Source organism: Delphinapterus leucas, chromosome 13 (assembly GCF_059928025.1).
Source record: "Delphinapterus leucas isolate spDelLeu-1000000601 "Yukka" chromosome 13, BTC_Dleu_Yukka2, whole genome shotgun sequence".
In the NCBI taxonomy this organism is placed as follows: domain Eukaryota; kingdom Metazoa; phylum Chordata; class Mammalia; order Artiodactyla; family Monodontidae; genus Delphinapterus; species Delphinapterus leucas.
Genome location: NC_143141.1, coordinates 43,811,992 through 43,830,308, shown reverse-complemented (window position 1 = coordinate 43,830,308; position 18,317 = coordinate 43,811,992). Strand labels below are relative to the sequence as shown.

Sequence of the window (18,317 nt, the reverse complement as noted above, 5' to 3'; positions counted from 1 at the left end):
AGAAACACCTTCCCTAAAAAACTACAGTTAGAGTTTGACATGAGTCATCTTGGCTACAGGCCGTCTGCTAGAGCTCTCCTAACTGCCCCAAAAGGGGCAAGCCTTCCTGAACAGGGTAAGTCTAACCCTCACCCAGGGCCCTAAGGAGAGGAGGAAGGGGAAGAAGAGGAGGATGAAGGGGAGAAGTTGGGGAGAGGAGGGAGAGGAGCCGCCCACAGCTCGAACTGGGCATCCCATCCTCCCGAGCACCCCCAATGCCTTCCCCATCTCGGAAAACAGCAACTCTACCCTTCCAGGCACCAGACCAAACATCTTAGGGTCCACCTTAACGCCTCTCTTCCACGTTCAACTTGTCAGCAAATCCTGTTGGTTTCACCTTCAAAATATGTCCAGAATCCAACCCTTTCTCACATCCCTGGGCCCCTGATCCCAGCTGCCACCGTCTTGCCTGGATTGTGGCGACAGTCTCCTGACTGATTCTGCCTCACCTCCCCACAGTCAAGTCTTAAACAGCAGCCAAAGGACCTTCTGGAAACTAAGCCACACGATGCCACTCCTCCAGTGGCTTCCATCTCCCGTGGGGTCAAAACCAGAGTCCTCACAACGGCCTACAGGCGGGTGCTGGCTGGTCTCCTCTACCCGCCTCCCTGACTCCTTCAACTCTGACTGCCGGACCCCTCCTGCTCTACAGCCAGGCAGGCTATGCACAGGCCTTCACATCTGCTGTTCGCTCAGCCTGGAACCCTCTTCCCGCAGAAACCCACATGGCGACTGCCTCACTTCCTGGGAGCCTTTGCTTCCCAGAGTGGCGGTCCCTAACCACCCTGTTAAAAGCATGTTCACCACACATTCCCTATTTTGGAATAGGGAAGCAGTCTGGCCATCTTCTGACATGTTCTATAACTCACCTGCTTATTCATTTATTGTCTGTCTCCCCAGCGAGAATGTCCCACAAGAGCAGCGACATTTGAATGCTTTGACCATCACTATATGTACAACACCAAGAACGGTTCCTGGCACGTGGCAAGTGTTCAAAAAAAGTCTTGAAAAATGAATGAGTGAACCTCCAGAATTCTAACTCAACCCAGGCAGCCCGATCTGGGTGCACTTGGGCTTTGCAGTCTGAGTGTGAGGCAAATTCTATTCTCCCCCCAGAGCCCACACAGGCCCTGAAGCCCAGGGGGAAGAGCATCTTGCATTAGAATATAAATGGAGGGGTTCAGCTGGCTTGGGGAAAAGAAGAATGGGGGGGGACTCGAGAGAGGCCAGTCAAGACCAAATTAGAGTCTTTTCCCTAAGGCTTCTGAGGACTCACTAGAAGGAGAAGAGGCTTCGAGCCTGGGGAGGTGCCAACCTTCAGAGCTCTCCACCACCTCCACTCAGTGGTCCCCATACACTCCTGGCAGCCAGCCACCCATCGAGGCATACAGAGACGTGGGCACGCACATCAGCGCAGTGCAGGGGCCCTGGGCCAGGCACGGAGCCCGGAGAAGCCAGCTTCCTGCACGGCGTTACTCTTCCTCCATCTGTGCTTCCAGGCTCTCCCTCCTCCTGCTGGGAAGGGTGTGGAGGGGGCCACAGTGAAGGGACAAATCCCTCACACCTGAGAGCCCGGGATCAGCCAGGAAAGCTAAAGTACCTTTTCCCACCCTGGCGCACATTTTGACAGGTGAATAAATGCTCCCCGGCAGGCAATAACGAGAAGTCTGAATTTAAAGAACTTGCCAATTTGAAAAGTAATGCCATTCTCTGTGACTCCACTCTACTCTGTTACCGATAAAACACTTAAAGATGCTATTCATGCAGACATGAAGTGCTAATGGCCACTTGTTAACATGTTTCATAATGTTAATATTTCCCTCTGATTTCCGACAGTTACTTTTTTTCTTTCTTCTTTTTGGGGGCTATTTTAAGTTAACAGAGCACTGATCTGATTTGAAACTGAAGGCTTAAAGAGCTACACTCTACATAACTGCACTATTAATGACAACCGTAGCTTTACGTGTTGCACCATTTCATGAAAACAATCATCAGTCAGTCAAGGGTTTTCCGAGCCACAGAAAAGCTGTAATAAGTTGAAAATACAGTAGGCGTAGAAGAAGCTTGTAATGTTAGACATGGTTCCAGGGAGGGTGCCTTTGATTCTCCTCTAAGCTTTGTGCACTCTGTCTCCAGGAGGAAGAGGGATAGTAAAGTAAATGGGAATTTATTTTCTCTTTCCAAACAAACACACAAATAAATAAGAATGTGAGGTGCTTCATCTGCTACACCCAACTCACCAAGTTGTCCTTCCAGTAATGGGAGGAGTGTTCAAAGGCGAAAGAATGGCTTCAGTACTTACTACTGGGCCAAAGACACAGTAACTCTTCCCAGGAAATACGAGTATCTCAGTGACTCCAAAAGAAGTATGCAGCCATCTGGGCCTGCCACTTTATCCAAACAACTTGGAAGGGTAAGAAACACTGGCTTTGGGAGTTGCAAAGGAAGCTTTGTATGCAGCTTCCCTGGAGGGCTGTTAGAAGAGGAAGCCTGCTCACCTGGGATGCTTTAAGGGGGTGATTCAGAAGGCACCTAGACCCCACATCTAACTCTGTGGAGTCGCTAAAGCGGGCTGCATGACGTGCTAGAGAAACCATGGATTGGGGACTCAGAAAAACCTATTTGGGCTGTGGCTGAGCTCTGCTAGGTAGCTGGGTGGCCTGGGCAAGTCACTTCACCTCTCTTGGCCTGGGTCCTTTAGATTTTCGGGCTGCGTGTCTGGCTCTCGGGTATAAGGGATTTGCACCCCCCCACACACACACCCTTTCTCCTAAATGAGAATGCTTCAAGAGCGGGAGCTTGCCTGGTCTTGTTTACCTCTGCCATCTCCAGCACCCAACACAGTGCCAGGCATTAAAGTAAGCGCTCAATGAACACATGTTGACTTTTAACAATGAGATTAGATGGCAGCTTCACCTCTCAGCTCTAATTCTTTGATCCTGTGGAAATGAAAGCCTCCAATAACTTCACATTGCTTATCTCATTTAAGAGGCTTCCATGATGTAGGCACCAGGACGTCCCTAGGTTGCTTAAAGTTGGTTCAGAGCCTGGAGAGGTTCACAGTCTGGTGAAGTCGGTTTATTTTCTTTCAGCTTCTCAACTATGAGTCACCTTTAACCAGGGGTAGAACAGGCAGGTTTTACTGAAGTGCACACCCACGGTGAAGGAGGACACTTGACCACACTGCCAACCCACATGGAAGCCACTCAGTGACACAAGGAGAAAGGACTTTCACCTGTGAGCTGTCTCAGAGATGAATCTCACCCAAAAAAGAACACCCAGGGCAAAAGCCGACAAGTCACATTTGACCACACCACCACCCCTGGTTACCCCCGAGACAGGCAGAGAAAGGACGGCCCACAGAACAGTCCCATTTCGGGGAGAGTTTTGAGGACTCGCCCCACCCCCCACCAAAATGCATGTAGAGTCTCTGAAGGGTGGTGAATGACTTTCTCATCCAGCACTACTCTTTGAAAGGGCCTCGCCTGGGAGGAGGATGCTCAGAGCAAGGGGCTCACATGCTAAGTAGGTTTGAGGCACATCCTAATACTGTCCCAGCATCCAATCCATGCAGTCAACCCCGCTCCACGATGGGGGAATGTGGGAGAAGGAAGGGACCAGGAATTTGGTCCTCGGAGGGGCTCTAGGTGGAGTTCCTGCCTCCGGGGGCCCACTCCTCAGTGGTGCTCACTGCCAGATGGTGAGGGAGATGCTGCTTCCGTGCCCCCCCAACTCTGCAGCAGAAGCCACCGCCCAATGCCCCGAAGCCACACCACCCCTGCGAGCGCCTTCGGCAGGCGTGGGGGCTGGGCCAGCTTCCGGCAAGAACTCCTGCTTCTCTTTTGTTGGAGCACATCTTCAAGTTCTGCCGGGATCTTCCCTGTCCGGCCCTCTCCTTTCCCCCAACCTCAAAGGACTGGCTGCCCACTCTCACCCACAGCAGAAGCCACCCTGGCCAGGATGGGAAAAGGGCTCCCACAGCAAATAATACCTCCATAGCACCATTATCAGGAAATTAGAAGCGAGACCCAGCTCTAGAATGGAGCACAGCTGGGTCAACACCTACAAAGGGGTCCCGGGCTACCAATACTTTGGAGCACTGCCAGCCAGCAGTGCTCTAACAGCTCTCCAAGGGGAAAGCTTTCATGCTTGGCCACCTCCTGCAGGTAGGAACAGGTAAAAAAGTACCACGAGAAAGATCACAGCTCAACTAGAAGGCTGTGGGCTTCCCTGGCCACTGATGGGACAGGAGTCCTGAGACTGGTCCTTCTGAGGAACCCATTTCTGGACAGTCCTGGGACTTGGAGAACAAGCCACCTAAACATAGCATTCAGTTGAGGTTCTTTCTTATTATGAAAGAAATCTAGTTGGTCTGGATGACTCTCTTCCCAACACATTGAAGAGGGTAACACGAAGCGAGAATTTCCCTACTCAAATATCAAAGGTCTTGCATACACATACACCAAAAAAAGAGAGAATCACCCAAAGACAACCCAGCGTTAGCCAGAGCTGCCAGGAGGACAGCAGTACTCAGTCCCTCCGAGCGCAGCCGTACGCCCTTCTGGTAAGCCCCGGGCTGTCTGCAGGACGCGGCTCCCAGCTTCCCACACCCCCAGGGGAACCCCTAGCTGCCCTCCCCGTGTTTGCCCAGCCCTGAGGAGCCTCCCCGCACCCACTTTCAGGTGAGAAGGGGCAGGAACTACAAGCAGAGACCTACCTTACTGCTTGGCCAAGAGAAAAGGTGAGCACAGAGTGAAGGCCGTAAAGATGCCATCCCTCACCCCAACCCCAAGCTCTCTCATCTCCTCCCCAGGGAACAAGGAGGAAAACAAACTTGCCCAGCCTCGGCACCTTTCCACTTCAGGGAGCCAAAGCATCCGATCCAAAGCCTGGCCTTTCCATTTCCAATCAGTCAGCCAGAACGAAGTATGAATTAAATCCCATAATGAACCAGCATTATATGGGGCATGAAAACACAAAAAATAAAACACGATCCCTGCTCTCAAAAAGCTTATAGTCTGGAGAGGAGAAAACACCAAACCCGGCTCGTGGGGAATCTGGGCTCTGCTCCTCCAAAACCTATGCTCTCTAGATGTCAGAGGAAAGTTATGAACAGCTCTCTCTCCAGCAGCGAGTGAGGCAAGAAAAGCCACTCACTGTATTTCTCAGCCTCCGTGAAGTTGTCAGTGTGACAGGAACCAAGAGGGAGGAGGCCCCTCCAGAGACAGGATCATAACTCTCCATCACCTGGTGAAGCAGAAAGGTGGCCAGGGAACTTGGGACAGGAAGGGAGAACCAAGTTCAGTGTAGACAAGGGCAGAGAAGGGTGTCTGGCAAGGGAGAGGTGTGGCATCCACACGGTTGAGTGAAAGTTTAACTGCACTTAAAGATGGCTGCCGGGCTTCCCTGGTGGCGCAGTGGTTGAGTGTCCGCCTGCCGATGCAGGGCACACGGGTTCGTGCCCCGGTCCGGGAAGATCCCACGTGCCGTGGAGCGGCTGGGCCCGTGAGCCATGGCCGCTGAGCCTGCGCGTCCGGAGCCTGTGCTCCGCAACGGGAGAGGCCACAACAGTGAGAGGCCCGCGTACCGCAAAAAAAAAAAAAAAGATGGCTGCCAAAGATCTTGGGTTCCTAGTGGACATCAAGCTGAGCATGAGTCATCAATGAAGCACTGGTCTTTTAAAAACAAGCAAAGATACCTGGGTGCAGCTGTAGGAGTAAGGAATGTGGAAAACTAAGGCATGTCATTGCACTCAGCAGTAATTAGACTAACGTGTGAGTAAAAGATCTGGGAGACCAGGAAGTTCTAAAGAGAGGGACAAAAATAATAAATGGGTTTAAAAATAATAGATCTATGAGTTCAAGTTGAGGGACTAGAGATTACTCAGGAAGGAGTCTGTGGCAGGGAGTAGAGCAAAGAATTCTAAACTATGAGGGGTTTCAGCCCAGAGCTGGTGATGAGATCCTCTGTCTTCTCTGGAATGAAGAGGAAATGGGTTTAAACTGAAGCATAAGGGATTTAAGGCAGATGAAAGGAAGGATTTCCAGATAAGGAGAGGTGTCTTTAAAAATAGAGCCCTGGTGGAGGAAGAGGCTGGACCGACCACTTCTCAGGACCCATCTGCACTGAGAGGGGCGCCACCACCCCAACTCCATCTACCCCATCTGTCCTGTGATCTGGATACAACGCCAAGCTGTTCCACACGCACCCGGTGCAAACTTCAGAACTGCCACAACACGGGAGCCCTATCAGGAAACGGAGCGGGAAGGCCCACTCAAAACCGGGCAGAGGACGTGGAAAGGAACAAGGCAAAGCAACACAACCACCCTCTGCAATGGCCCGGGTGGTTGGGTGTTTGTTGTTTGGGTTTTAACCACGGGATCCCTAGGTTAGCATTGCCCAGAGAGCTCTGGGATCTTCCCCCAGCAAAAGCTCCAGTTCTGAAAACCACTGCAGCTGTCATACCTAAAAGCGTTGGGAGTAGCACGGGTCTCTGAGAAGAAGTGCAGGAGGGCCACCCTGGGTCCCGCTGGGCCAGGAGAGTTGGGACAGAGGGCCAGGGATGAAGCCAGGGATGGAAGTGTGAGGCCCCGGGCTCTGTCAGTTCTATCACTGCCTGGTGAGTAGACTTAGGCACCTGACTCCCCGCTCAGCCTCAACATGCCTCATCTATAAAAGACACAGGAAACAACAGGACTTCACAATTCTACATCTACACAGAAGATGCTCAGTAAGTATTTACTTCCCCCTTGCACGAAGGAAAATGTCCATGCCCAGAGACTTGTACTGTCATCTGTGATTCTGCAGCTACTCTGGTCAATGAGAAACAAGAAGCCTTGCCCTGAAAGTCAATTTTAGGGAGAGAAAAAATTTTTAAAAAACACTTTAATTACTGAGATTCCGCTATCTTAATTTAAAAAGACAAAATCAGGCCCAAACTCCCTCCGACAACGCTGGGCCTGACATCATCTTGCCTGGTTCCCTCCACCAGCATCCGCTCCCCCTTCGCCTAAGGCACTGGAGGTGAAGGCGGCGTGGATCAGACTCTCGGTTCCGCATGGCTGTGCTGCAGCCGGTAGTGAAGTGAGTCCAGAGAAATGTTACCACTTATTACTAATAAAATGTATTTACTTTGGAAGTGTCTGCATTAGAGTAGACTCAAGATTGTGCCTGTAAAATGGCATTCCAACTCACCTGAATTTCAATACACTTACTCAAGTGGAGAGTAAGAGGTGGGGCCCAGCCTGGGAGGACATCGCACGTGAGAATGTCAGTTTCTCACACACACGGACCTGGCGGACAAGGTGAGAAGCATCGCGTTCCACCCGAGAATCGCCACACGCTGGCGGGGGCAGGGGTTAGGGTGGGGAACAGCCCACCAGAGAATGCTGAGGAAATATTAAGAGCCTGCTCATCATCACAGAGTTCCCTTAAAAGTCCATCCAGAGCCAGACGTAAGACGGGGTGCCGCAGGGCATCCTGAGGACCCAGCAATGACTCCTCAGGCTCAAGTCAAGCTGGATGGACCCCATTAACATGCTTCCTGGCAAAAATCGACACAGTTGTTCATGGCGGCAGTTCAGGGGGCTGCTTGTTGCTGACCTTCTGTCATTCAAGTTGAGACCTGAAGCCACAGCACCCACCAAATCTGTCTCCCCACAATCCACAGCAAAATGAGAGCTATGGCAGACATCTCTCAACCCGGGAGAGAAAATGAAGAGTCCTGGGATTTCCCAATCCTGACACTCTGGTAGGTAATGCCAGGCCAAGAAGATTCTTGTCTCCCAGATACACCAAGGGTCCTATCAGACACAGGCTACAAAAAAAAAGTAGGTGTAAAAGTGGAGCAAGGAGGACCATGCATGTTCAGAATGTGGGTATCAACATCTTTAAGGCATTTTTCAGACATAAAACACAAAACATTACACCTGTCAGGTGCTGTGCCCTGAACTATCTCCAGGCAGCTGAAAGTCAGTACATCAGACTTCTAGCGATGTGAAAGTTAAAGATTAAAAACATGTTGGAACGCTGACTTCACGTGGTGCCAAAAACGTGTCTATACCCTTTTAGGAGGGATGGGTGTGGAGCATCGTCCGAGAAAGATGACAGCATTCACGCCGCAGAGAGAAAATAAGGTCCCCCCTTGCTTTCTTCCCTTCCTGCCATCCTTCCTGCCTTCTCAAGGAAATTTCTCCCAAAATCTGACATACTTTGCAACAGCATTAAGTGAACTACTCCAGAGAGTGAGGTTGGAACCGCCGAAATCCTGGGCAGATGGCTGAGGCCAATTCTGTTCTGACACGTGAGGTCAAAGCCACTGGTTTAGACATTCACGTGGCCACGGGAATGTGCTTATTCAGACAGGGGCTCCAGGTCACATCCAGTGTTCTCCTGAATTACTCTAGTGACAACAGAAACCCACTGGCTGCTAAAAGACACTTTCGTTTGGCACTGCCATTTGCCAACCTATAACTTGAGCACTCATGGCCATGCTTACTTAACTCTCTCTTGACAAAGAGCATAAAAGTTTGCATCTACTTACTCTCCCCTCTCTCTGGCAGAAAACTCATGTCACTGGTAAGCAATTATTGTACCTCCTTCAAATAATTCAGCTTGAATTTTCACTTACAGCTGATGTATTTATGCACAAACGCGTAATGGGGTGATGGCTTCTTTCTTCCAAAAATTGAAAACTGCAGAAAGCCAAAGATAACGTACTATACCTTGAAAGGCATGGCCTATGGGCAAAAGCCAAAAAAATAAATAAATAAATAACCCTTGCAAAATGATTTATACAGGAGTATCATTAAAATTTTCCTCAAAAGTTCCCAGGCAAATGGGTGCCTCTTTAATTTTCACCCTTACAATAAACTCTTCTGCAGGTTTTGTTTATTTTGAGGAAACATTTCACTTTTTTTTTCCAAGACATGAGGTGTGAATGATGCAAACAGTATTTGGATATGTAAACTGAGTTATTTGCATAATGTATCACTAATCAGTGAGTATAAATTCTGGAGTCTGAGGAACTGAAATCAAGTGCCACAGAATTTTTTAAATCGAGATGATAAAAGTAAAGAGCATTGCCCTTCTGTGGAATAATGTACACATTTGCATTCTGCTTCTAAGAAAGAGAAATTATCCCCACAGAGTTTTTGGAAGCATTTTTTTAAAGTGATGTTGATGTGCACTGCTTCGCTCTGACTCAACAGTACAAGGCATAAAGGTCCTCAATTCACAGGCACAGCCACACCAGGCACAAGCACCAAGGAGAAGATCTTTGCGTCTAAAAGAGCCAAAACCTTCCTCCCACTCCCATGCAGGTCTGCCTGCTGGACCTACAGGAATCCGAGACATAAAGCAGGACAGGGGGCAGCCAGACATTCTGCCTACATCACCCATCAGATCAACTTGGTCCCCACGCTGCAATAAGCCAGAAGTCATCCACACCCTTCTCTGCTTGTTTCCACTGGTGTTTTAATGTAAGCTTAGCCCCTTCTTTGCAGAAAAACACTGACATGGATGTGCAAACAGTAGAAAGATTATTCCAGCTTTGTGCACTTCCTTTGCCAACCAAGCACAATCAAACCAAGTTGGAGAAACTATCTGTCTGAACATTTTTTTGAAGAAGGAATGAAATGGGGAGAAGAGAAAAAGGAGGTGTAGCCCAGCAGTCAGCCCCAGACAATGGCACCTTCCCCATTCCCTCAACGATGGCCTATCAGGTCCCTAATCACCCAAGAGTCACCTGCATGCGCAGAACTCCCACAGGTGCACCTCTGAGCACGTGTGCACGTGCACACGCACACACCGGTCCTGGAGGGTGCCAGGATACATTTCTACAACAGCTGCTCCTATTGTCTACTGCCAGTGAAGCCAAACCAGCCTAAAATTTAATTTAATCTGCTATAAACCCAAGCTGCCACTTAGATGGCAGCTAAAAGCGCCACTCTCAAGATAACTGAGTGACACTTGCTAATAATAGCCTCCACATGAAGCAAGCAGGAGCAGACATTTTGTGAAACCAGGGGGACCCGTGCCTGGGAATGGCTCAGAGAGGCTGGTCTCAGCTTCCAGGAGGCAGGTGACTGTCCCGGCTGTTGCTACACAGGAGAACGCGAGGCCCCTTTATGACTGTGCAATCACAGCACCCCTGCCTTTCATCTGTCGGGGGCTGTGCCCCAGTCCTCCCTTGACTAGCACTTTTTGTCCCCTTCTTCCTTAGAGTGTGGTCAGCCTCCTGTCAGGCAAACCACGCTTCTCTAACAGCCAGGGCTCCAACGGCCACAGGAAGGCCCAAGAGCCTTGTCTTCCTCAACACTATTAGGGGAGTGACCACTGCCCACCTCCTTCTTCCTAACGCTCACCAGGATGAAAAGAGGCACCGGTGCTGAAACTTGGTCAAACTCCACCTCTAACTCTTCTTCGTGCACCAAAAAACCCATGGGCTCTCTTTTCTTCCAGGAGCATGGAGCACAGTGCAGATGCTAAGATGACCCCCTTAACAGCAAACCTTCCAGATGCAAGACTTGGGCTCACAGGTGATTTCTTCACCACAGGACCCCTGCCTCTTCACTGCCTCTGAGCCAAACCCTTGGTGCAGAAACAATACCCACCGAACAAGGCCATTTTGCTCTCTACCACTCAGGCAGCGCCTTTATTTTCGGGAAAATCTCACATATATACCGAAGTACACAGAATGATAAATCAGCTCGCGGGTACGCATCATCCAACTTCAACCACTAGCAACTCGCGGTCAGTGTTGTTTTAACTATCGCCAGCCCTGCCCACTGATTATTTACATTGATTCCAGACATCCTATCATTTCATCAGTAAATACTTCAGTATGTATTTTTAAAAGATAAAGATTCTTTTTTTAAAAAAAACCCACAAAACCATTATCACACCAAAAAATAAATAAAGTGAAAGTAATTTCTTATCATTAAATAGGGAAGTTACTTTAGACTCTGAAATACTTCTTTCCATCTAGGTTATGCTTGGGAGAATCCCTTTCACCAGGGTTCAAGACTGAAGCTGCCAAGGAAAGCACTGGGAGAATCACACTCTCTAAAAAGGGTGACAGACTTTGTTTAAAGCTATCTTGCACTTTAGCCCAAACTCCAGCCCCTTGCAGTTCCTTGCCCTACTGGGGGTCAAATGCACGCTCCGAAAGTCCTCTATGAGGGTCCTCACCCCTCTCAATGCCCACCAGTCCCCGAGTCTCCCTTACTCCCCACCAGGTGGCTCATCACCGCATCGGGCAAGCAGGTGCACTCCCAGTGTTCAGAACCGGTATTTATTTTTCGTTGAAGAAAGTGTTCTCTTGGACAGTTCTGCACAGAATTCATTCACAGAGCATGTCTTGGATATACAGCTGACTAGATATGTCACTTATGTTCCAAATGGGTTTTCACAGGTCAAGGTTCCACAGGCAAGAGCAAATACTATTTTTAGACAGGATAAGGTCACAGTGCTTTTAAAGACAGTAAGGTCTACAATAAAACCTATTGATCAGCCTCTGGAACTACTGCTCCAGAGAGACACGGAGATTGAAACAAAAATTGCCTGGCCGTTTTCTCTATAGACTCGGTGAGTAAAAGCTTGTTGGACTTAATATCTTTCAGGATATAAAATAAGTAAGAAGTAACTGTACAGATTACTGAAGTCCATTTAACCAGATGCAGAGGCAGGTCAGGGGAAATATACTCCTGGCAGAACTCTGAAGAAGGGACTTCCAGGCAACAAGTGTTACAGCCACCGAGCAAAAGAAAAACCAGCCTTCTCAACTCAGCGAAGGCAAAAGGTACAGGCGGCCATACGTGAGTTCAGCTTGAGATTATTGTCCCTAAATTTGCAACTATGCCCTTCAATCTGGGGCTATGTGAATAACAGACCCTCAAAGACAAATAGTATGAGGATGCTGTTTGCCTAAATCAGAATTTGATGAAAAGAGGTATTCACATGAACGATTTTTTAAAACTTTTATACTAACAAAATGGAATCATGGTAAATCTAAAGATCTTCCTACTTTCTCAATGTTTCTCTCTCTATATGTATATAGAGAGTATATGTGTGTGTGTATATATATATATATACACGCACACTGTATATACACACACTATATATACACACAGTATATACATGTAATGTATGTATATGTGTATTCATGTAGCTTGTATGTATGTATAAATGTGTGTATGTGTATATATATGCTATGTCTCATGACGACAGTGTTGCTGTATTGGGGAATTTTTTTTTCAAAAGGCATCACAAGTCTTTTATAGGTGTACCACACAAGACTCCAGTAAGAAAAATCATTCATTGCCAGTGAAACTTGAGAAATCAACTTAGAAATCATACGCACACACAGGAGCCAAAGCAAATGAATCATCCAGGCACAGAAAGCCACTGGAAAGTCATTTAACTATAGCCCAAAGATTCATGAATTTACCAAGGTTTTAGCAACAAAACCCTGAAGTCAAATAGGACCTTTAAATAAAGACATTAACATAATGGACTATCACATCTTAAACTTCAGCCAGAGATGTGAAACTCTGAAGTCAATTATGCCCCCATAAATACGTCTCCATTGTCAGCACCGCTCGTGATTGTCTTGGAGACTCGGGACCACAGGAACTAGTGTGAAAACTGTAGGGTATCTTCATTTATCATCTGCTCCCATCTCACAGCCCAGCTCGCAAACAAAATATGCCATGGTAAACATAATCCATATATCACATTGTGACACAGCTGACCCCATTAGTAAGCCAAGACTGTCCTAGCAGCGGCATCCTATCGGACATTAACAATACAACAGCTGATACATTTGCACAGTACAATTGGAGGGGAGAGAGAGAGAGAGACTATCGGGCTATGAAATCCTAAACTTCATATCTGAATACATATTTTGTCGCCTATCTCTTTGGCATGAACGTTATCGTGCTTTCTCTTCAGGTAATAACCGAAGGGGAAAATAGTGCCTCTAGGTGGCTGCCATTCATTCGATCCGTCCGTTATATTCATTTGGCTTAAGTTAGAGCTAAATTTTTTCCTTTTCACTGTTGGGGTTTCTTTCCCCAACATTTTTTTTTTTAACCAGAGACAGAAGAGCATACAAAATCTGAAATAGCTGATTATCAGCGCCCTAATAGAGCACTCCTAATAAAAAAAATCCCTAAAAGATTATAAATTAAAGAGGCAGTAATTTAAATAAATCACTTTTTTATTGAAGCTATAGATCTCAAGAGTGCCTGTGTCCTACCAAAAACACGTATTTCACAACTGGTTCATTTCCCCCTTATTCTTAGCACGTGGGATAATAAAAGAAAGTTTCAGATAATCATTATCCAAGGGTTAACTTTGAATGTTGGCTTTCAGCATGCTTCTGAAAACATCATTTTACATCTAATTTAATGCCACGTATCAATGGTATTTGCTGGACAGCCTGGAAAACGGAAACATCCTTGCTAAAGTCAATGGTAAACACCAAGTTTAGAAAATGGATTGCAAAGATCACATGTCCCAGAAGCAGCCATATGCTTTTACCTACATGATGAATAAAAAAAGAACATTTTTCCTTCAATTTATGCTGTCTTCAACACTAACAGAGGGAGAGTTCTTCTAAACATGTTGCATCGGATGCCTTTAACAAGCAAGAATTTGTAACTCCAAGAACTCAGCATATGTAGGCTATGTCCGTACAGGGAAATCAGCTCTGGGGGGAGGAAGGAGGAAAATATCCCTGAATTCAGTCAGTTAATTGAATTTAAAATACCTGGTTGTTTGAATTCAACTGATTTCTTTGTCAAACGTATTTCTATTTTGACACAGCTACAGTTGCCCAAAAAAGCAAACTTGGAGAAAATACACATTACACTCTTTAGAGTTTATCAAAAAAAACAGCTTGCTATAATTAAAAGATGGAGAAATCTTGTAAGGCTGGAAACTTCTGTGAATTATCACCATTCCATTATACCATGCTTCCATTTTGCTTCCAGCAATTGGAAAGTTGCTCTTAAGCTTACTGCCGAGGGATCATGAACCCAAGCCTTCATCTCCAATGTAGCTTCCAACTTTGAGGCAAATCAAGAAAATATTCTGGCCTCTTTACAGGTGAGCCCCATTCAGCAGCCAGATTCCAAAAAGAGCAGGAAGGAGAGGAAGTTGGGAATCTGCCTGTGGTGTTCAGAGTATATGCTAGTATATGACGGGGGCTTAAAGACCCAGCTGGTCCAGACTGCCCATTTTACAGATGAGGAAACTAAAACACCAAGAAATGAAGGGAACCCAAGGTCTCACAGCTCAGGGTCAGAACCCAGGCATACTGGTTGCCAGACCAGTGTCTTGCTACTATCATTAAAAGTCAAAGTTTGGTTCTAGAAAAATCCCAAAAGACCTGAATCCTCACCATCCCCCAAACCAGTCTTGGTAATTTTTCCATTGCCTTCATGGAAGAGTAAATGTCTAGTACAAACTCTTATTTTATCACTCTCTTTTTGTTTTTACTTTCTCGTTTGGTAATCGAAAACAGTTCATCACAATGCTCTCAACTGAACTGTCTTCCTCTTACAGGCAGATACTGTAGTTTCCTAGTAGCAAATAGTGGCAGGGCTGGAAACCAGAATATTGTTTTTGTTTTTTTTTTTTTAAGATTACAGTTTTTTCTATAACAATGATTTCACATTCTAGGTGAAAAACAGGTATGGTTTCTCTCACTCTTAACTCCTGCAAAATCTAGACTGGATCAAATTTAGAATCTGGTTAAAATCCCATATTTTAGGACAATATGTTCTAACTGAAAGCTCTGGGTTGGCTATATTGTGTTTTTTCTTTCCCCAAAGACTTTTAAATAGTTTTCATTTTTAAAAGGATTTCAACTTCGAATTGTGCCGATGCCAAAATCTCTATACATCTAATCAATCAATAAATAAGACAAACAAAGCAGCATATGTTTATCCTTTACCATTTGGGGAGTGTACATTAATTATCGCAGACGGTCTCCTATGCATCTCCCCCCGTTGCAGACAGCAGTGCTCAAAAGGGTCCGCAAAATAAAAATGTATGGGGTAATTAAATGGATATTTATAATTAGAACTTAATAATTTGCATCAGGGACAAATGAGCTCTGATTTTAATCTGCAGCGCATTTAGATTAGCCCAAAGATAGTGTAATTTGATGGTTTATAGGCCTCCTCTCAGATTAGGAAATAACACCAAGCCTTCCAAGACAGCGCGTCTGTGTCAGGAGTGTGTTAAGGAAGAAGATGCAATGAGAATGTTTGACAATGTGAAAGCAGCCATAAATTACATGACAACTGTGTAAAAGTCATGATGAAACAAATAAAGGGCTGACCTATAATGCGTCTGATTCATTGTGACACACACAGCTCCCTGCACTAATCTCTGCCCAGCCAACACATTCTTAAGCGGGGAACTACTTAGCACCGGGAACGCAGTAAATTATCACTAGTCAACAGCATTGATTTTTAGTCGACATTTCAATCAGGTTGTAGTAGAAATACTACCCAGCTCATCCAACAGCCTCTTAACCAGTCCGCTGCCCCTCTGCAGTCTCCTCAGTTATGGCTTTGTTAAATTTCCATTGCTCTCACCATTCAATATTTATTATAGCGTTGCCACATCCAGGCACTTGGCCTGAAAGGTCACCGGCCTGCCTCTTGGGACATTAAATTCGTGCTTACCTTATCGGAGGCAGAACCAAAAAAGAAAAAGAAACAAAAGGCCACCATCAGAGAGCTGGCCTGATTTTCAAGAGAACGGAGAGAAAACTGGGGTGGGGGGGAATTAGGGGCTCTAAAGCAATGGTATTTTCTTTATTACTTCAGCTTTTCAGTCTAGGGGTCCCAGCCAACAAAACTCAGAGCTTCTCTTCTGGGGTGCTCAGTCCTCAACCTGGGGCATGTAGAGATGTGGGGAGCCAGGCGAAGAAGAGGTGAGGGGGAAGGAAGGAAGCACGGATCTAGTCCCAGGGCTGAGTAAGAACTGAAATGTAAGGCTTGCAGCTCTCCACCCACGTGTATTCTCAGCAGCCACCTCCATCCCCACTGCCCACTCAGAAGACCGCCTGCATCCATGCCAACGGCAACCTCTTGGTGGTGGGTCTACCTAAACAGCCTGCCTCGGCTCGAAGAGAACGGTTACCGAGTGAGCAGAGGTCCCAGGTGACACTTGTCGGTGCCGAGGCCAACACTTCAGCTCCCCCATGGGGCCTCTGCACACAGTAGGCACCTCCTGACTACCCCGCGACTCTAAAATTATATAAATGGTGGTCTCTGGTGGCCCGGCCAATCTGAAAGGATGGGTAATAAAAGGAAACCCCTGCCATTTGGCTTTGGAATACATTATGTAGTCCCTCTGCAACGAACCTCAGGTCTTGCTTCAGCAAATATTAATGGTGTCAGAGCAGCCTGCGGAGTGACTGGGGGAGGCCACCATGCAGCTGAAAACTTGCCTCGGGGAAAGCCACATGTGGATCATATGGAGTTGTTGACTGCAGTTTCCATTCAAAAATTCCCTCAAGTCTCCTTGCCTGCTTTCCGGACTCGCCTTACCACAGCGCTTGTTTGGCCAGAAATGAAAACCGCCTTGAAGCAGAGTATTACCGCTCAGGACCTCCTACGCACACACGCACACGCACACGCACTGTCTCCCTCACAGTGTAATTCTGATTCTCCGGACCCTTTAAAGGTGCAGTAAGTGAACAGAATGCCAAAGAGACAACAGAACAGAACTGCTGAAAGCCAGACTCCACCAGCCCTTCCTTAAAAGCGCTAGCTGGGTTTCTTGGTCAGCCTTCCAGTGTCTCCTAACCAAGTCACACACACATAGTAAAACCCCCTCCCTCATCTTCTCAGGACCCTCGCCCCAGTTGCGGATCACTCTGGACAGATGGAGAAGTGGCTACTTGCAAAGCAGAATTCCTTACATTGCTGCTCTTTCCAACAGTTAGCTCGAAGACTCCTCCAATACGCCCAGGACAGCCGCCCAGGGACTGGATGGGAACATTCTTCTCCTTCCCAGAAGACTGAAAAACTCAACCACAGAACCCACAGGAGGGCGAACCGTCCAGCACCAGAGCTTCCCGCCCAGTTGGTGCCCCAGCACCACTGCAGAAAGCGGCAGACCTCGTGAAGAGGTGGCAGACGGTAATGACTAGAGGCTAAAGGACAGAATCCTTAATACTGTGAGCCCTTAAGGAGGGAAGTTACTTAACCCTTGGTGAGCCTCGATTTCCTCCTACATCAAATGGGGCTAATAGGACTTCCCTTCTGGGGTTGCTAAGGGGTAGAGTAACAATGTGTTGGATCCACAGTACGGCACTGGCAACTCTCGGTGTGCATCCTGTGTATTTATGCTTTCTCTCATTTACGCCTTGCATAGACCCTGGCAGGGAGGTTCTTTGAGTGGTCTACATTTCACAGAGGTTAAGTGGTTCACCCAAACCCTCCTGACCAGTCAGTGGTGAAGCAGGACACTGAACCCACAGCAACTATGTCAGACACCCAGGCACATTCTCCTGGTGAGGCAGCACATGTCTGCAGAGAGAGAGGCCAAGCATTGAGGGACCTGCCGATGGAGAGAAGCCCCCCCACACCAATCACCCCACCACACCAGATCTGCAAGGGTTCCTGAGCTTTCTCCACCCAAAGGCCCTTTCCCACAGGAGCCCACCTTGAGGCAGAAAGAGGCTGTGAGCGCTTTAGAACCTTCCCTGCCCTGTTCTCTCATCCCAACCTGCTCTCCCCACACAGGGAGAAACTACAGCGAGATACCAGTCCTTAAAGGAGAAAAAAGTTGTAAGCCATGAGTCATAATCGTAATAGTAACTAGCTTTCCTCAAGTGTTCACTTGGGGAAACAGGCAAGCATCCTCATATAATGCTCACAACGTCCCATGAGGTGGGTCCTGTGACACACACACCCCCCCCCCCGGCCTCCATTTACAGATGAGGAAACCGGAGCTTGGAAAGATGAAGAAATGTGCCCAAGCTCACACAACCAGAAATGGCAGCACTCTTTTGCCATTTTATTCTATGTACTCACAGAGGCTAAAAGGGGAAAAAAAACCAAAAAAAGGACATACACATATCTTCAAGAGTTTATTTCCCCTCACTCAGGCCCTCTTCCTTTTCTTACCACGCAGGTTACAAAGACAACCTCGGTGAGAGAGAAGACAGCATCTAAGGGCTTGGCTGAGTTTTGGGGGTTATCTGTGGGATGAGCCCAGGGACCTCCAAATTTTCCCAGTTTCTATAGGCTCCC

The 18,317-nt window shown here is 47.3% G+C and overlaps 1 protein-coding gene across 11 annotated transcripts in view; it reads right to left on the bottom strand.

Annotated features, from left to right (window-relative positions):
• Positions 1 to 18,317, bottom strand: part of BCL11A (BCL11 transcription factor A) — a 100,491-nt gene that overhangs the window by 57,103 nt on the left and 25,071 nt on the right. The window lies entirely within an intron of this gene.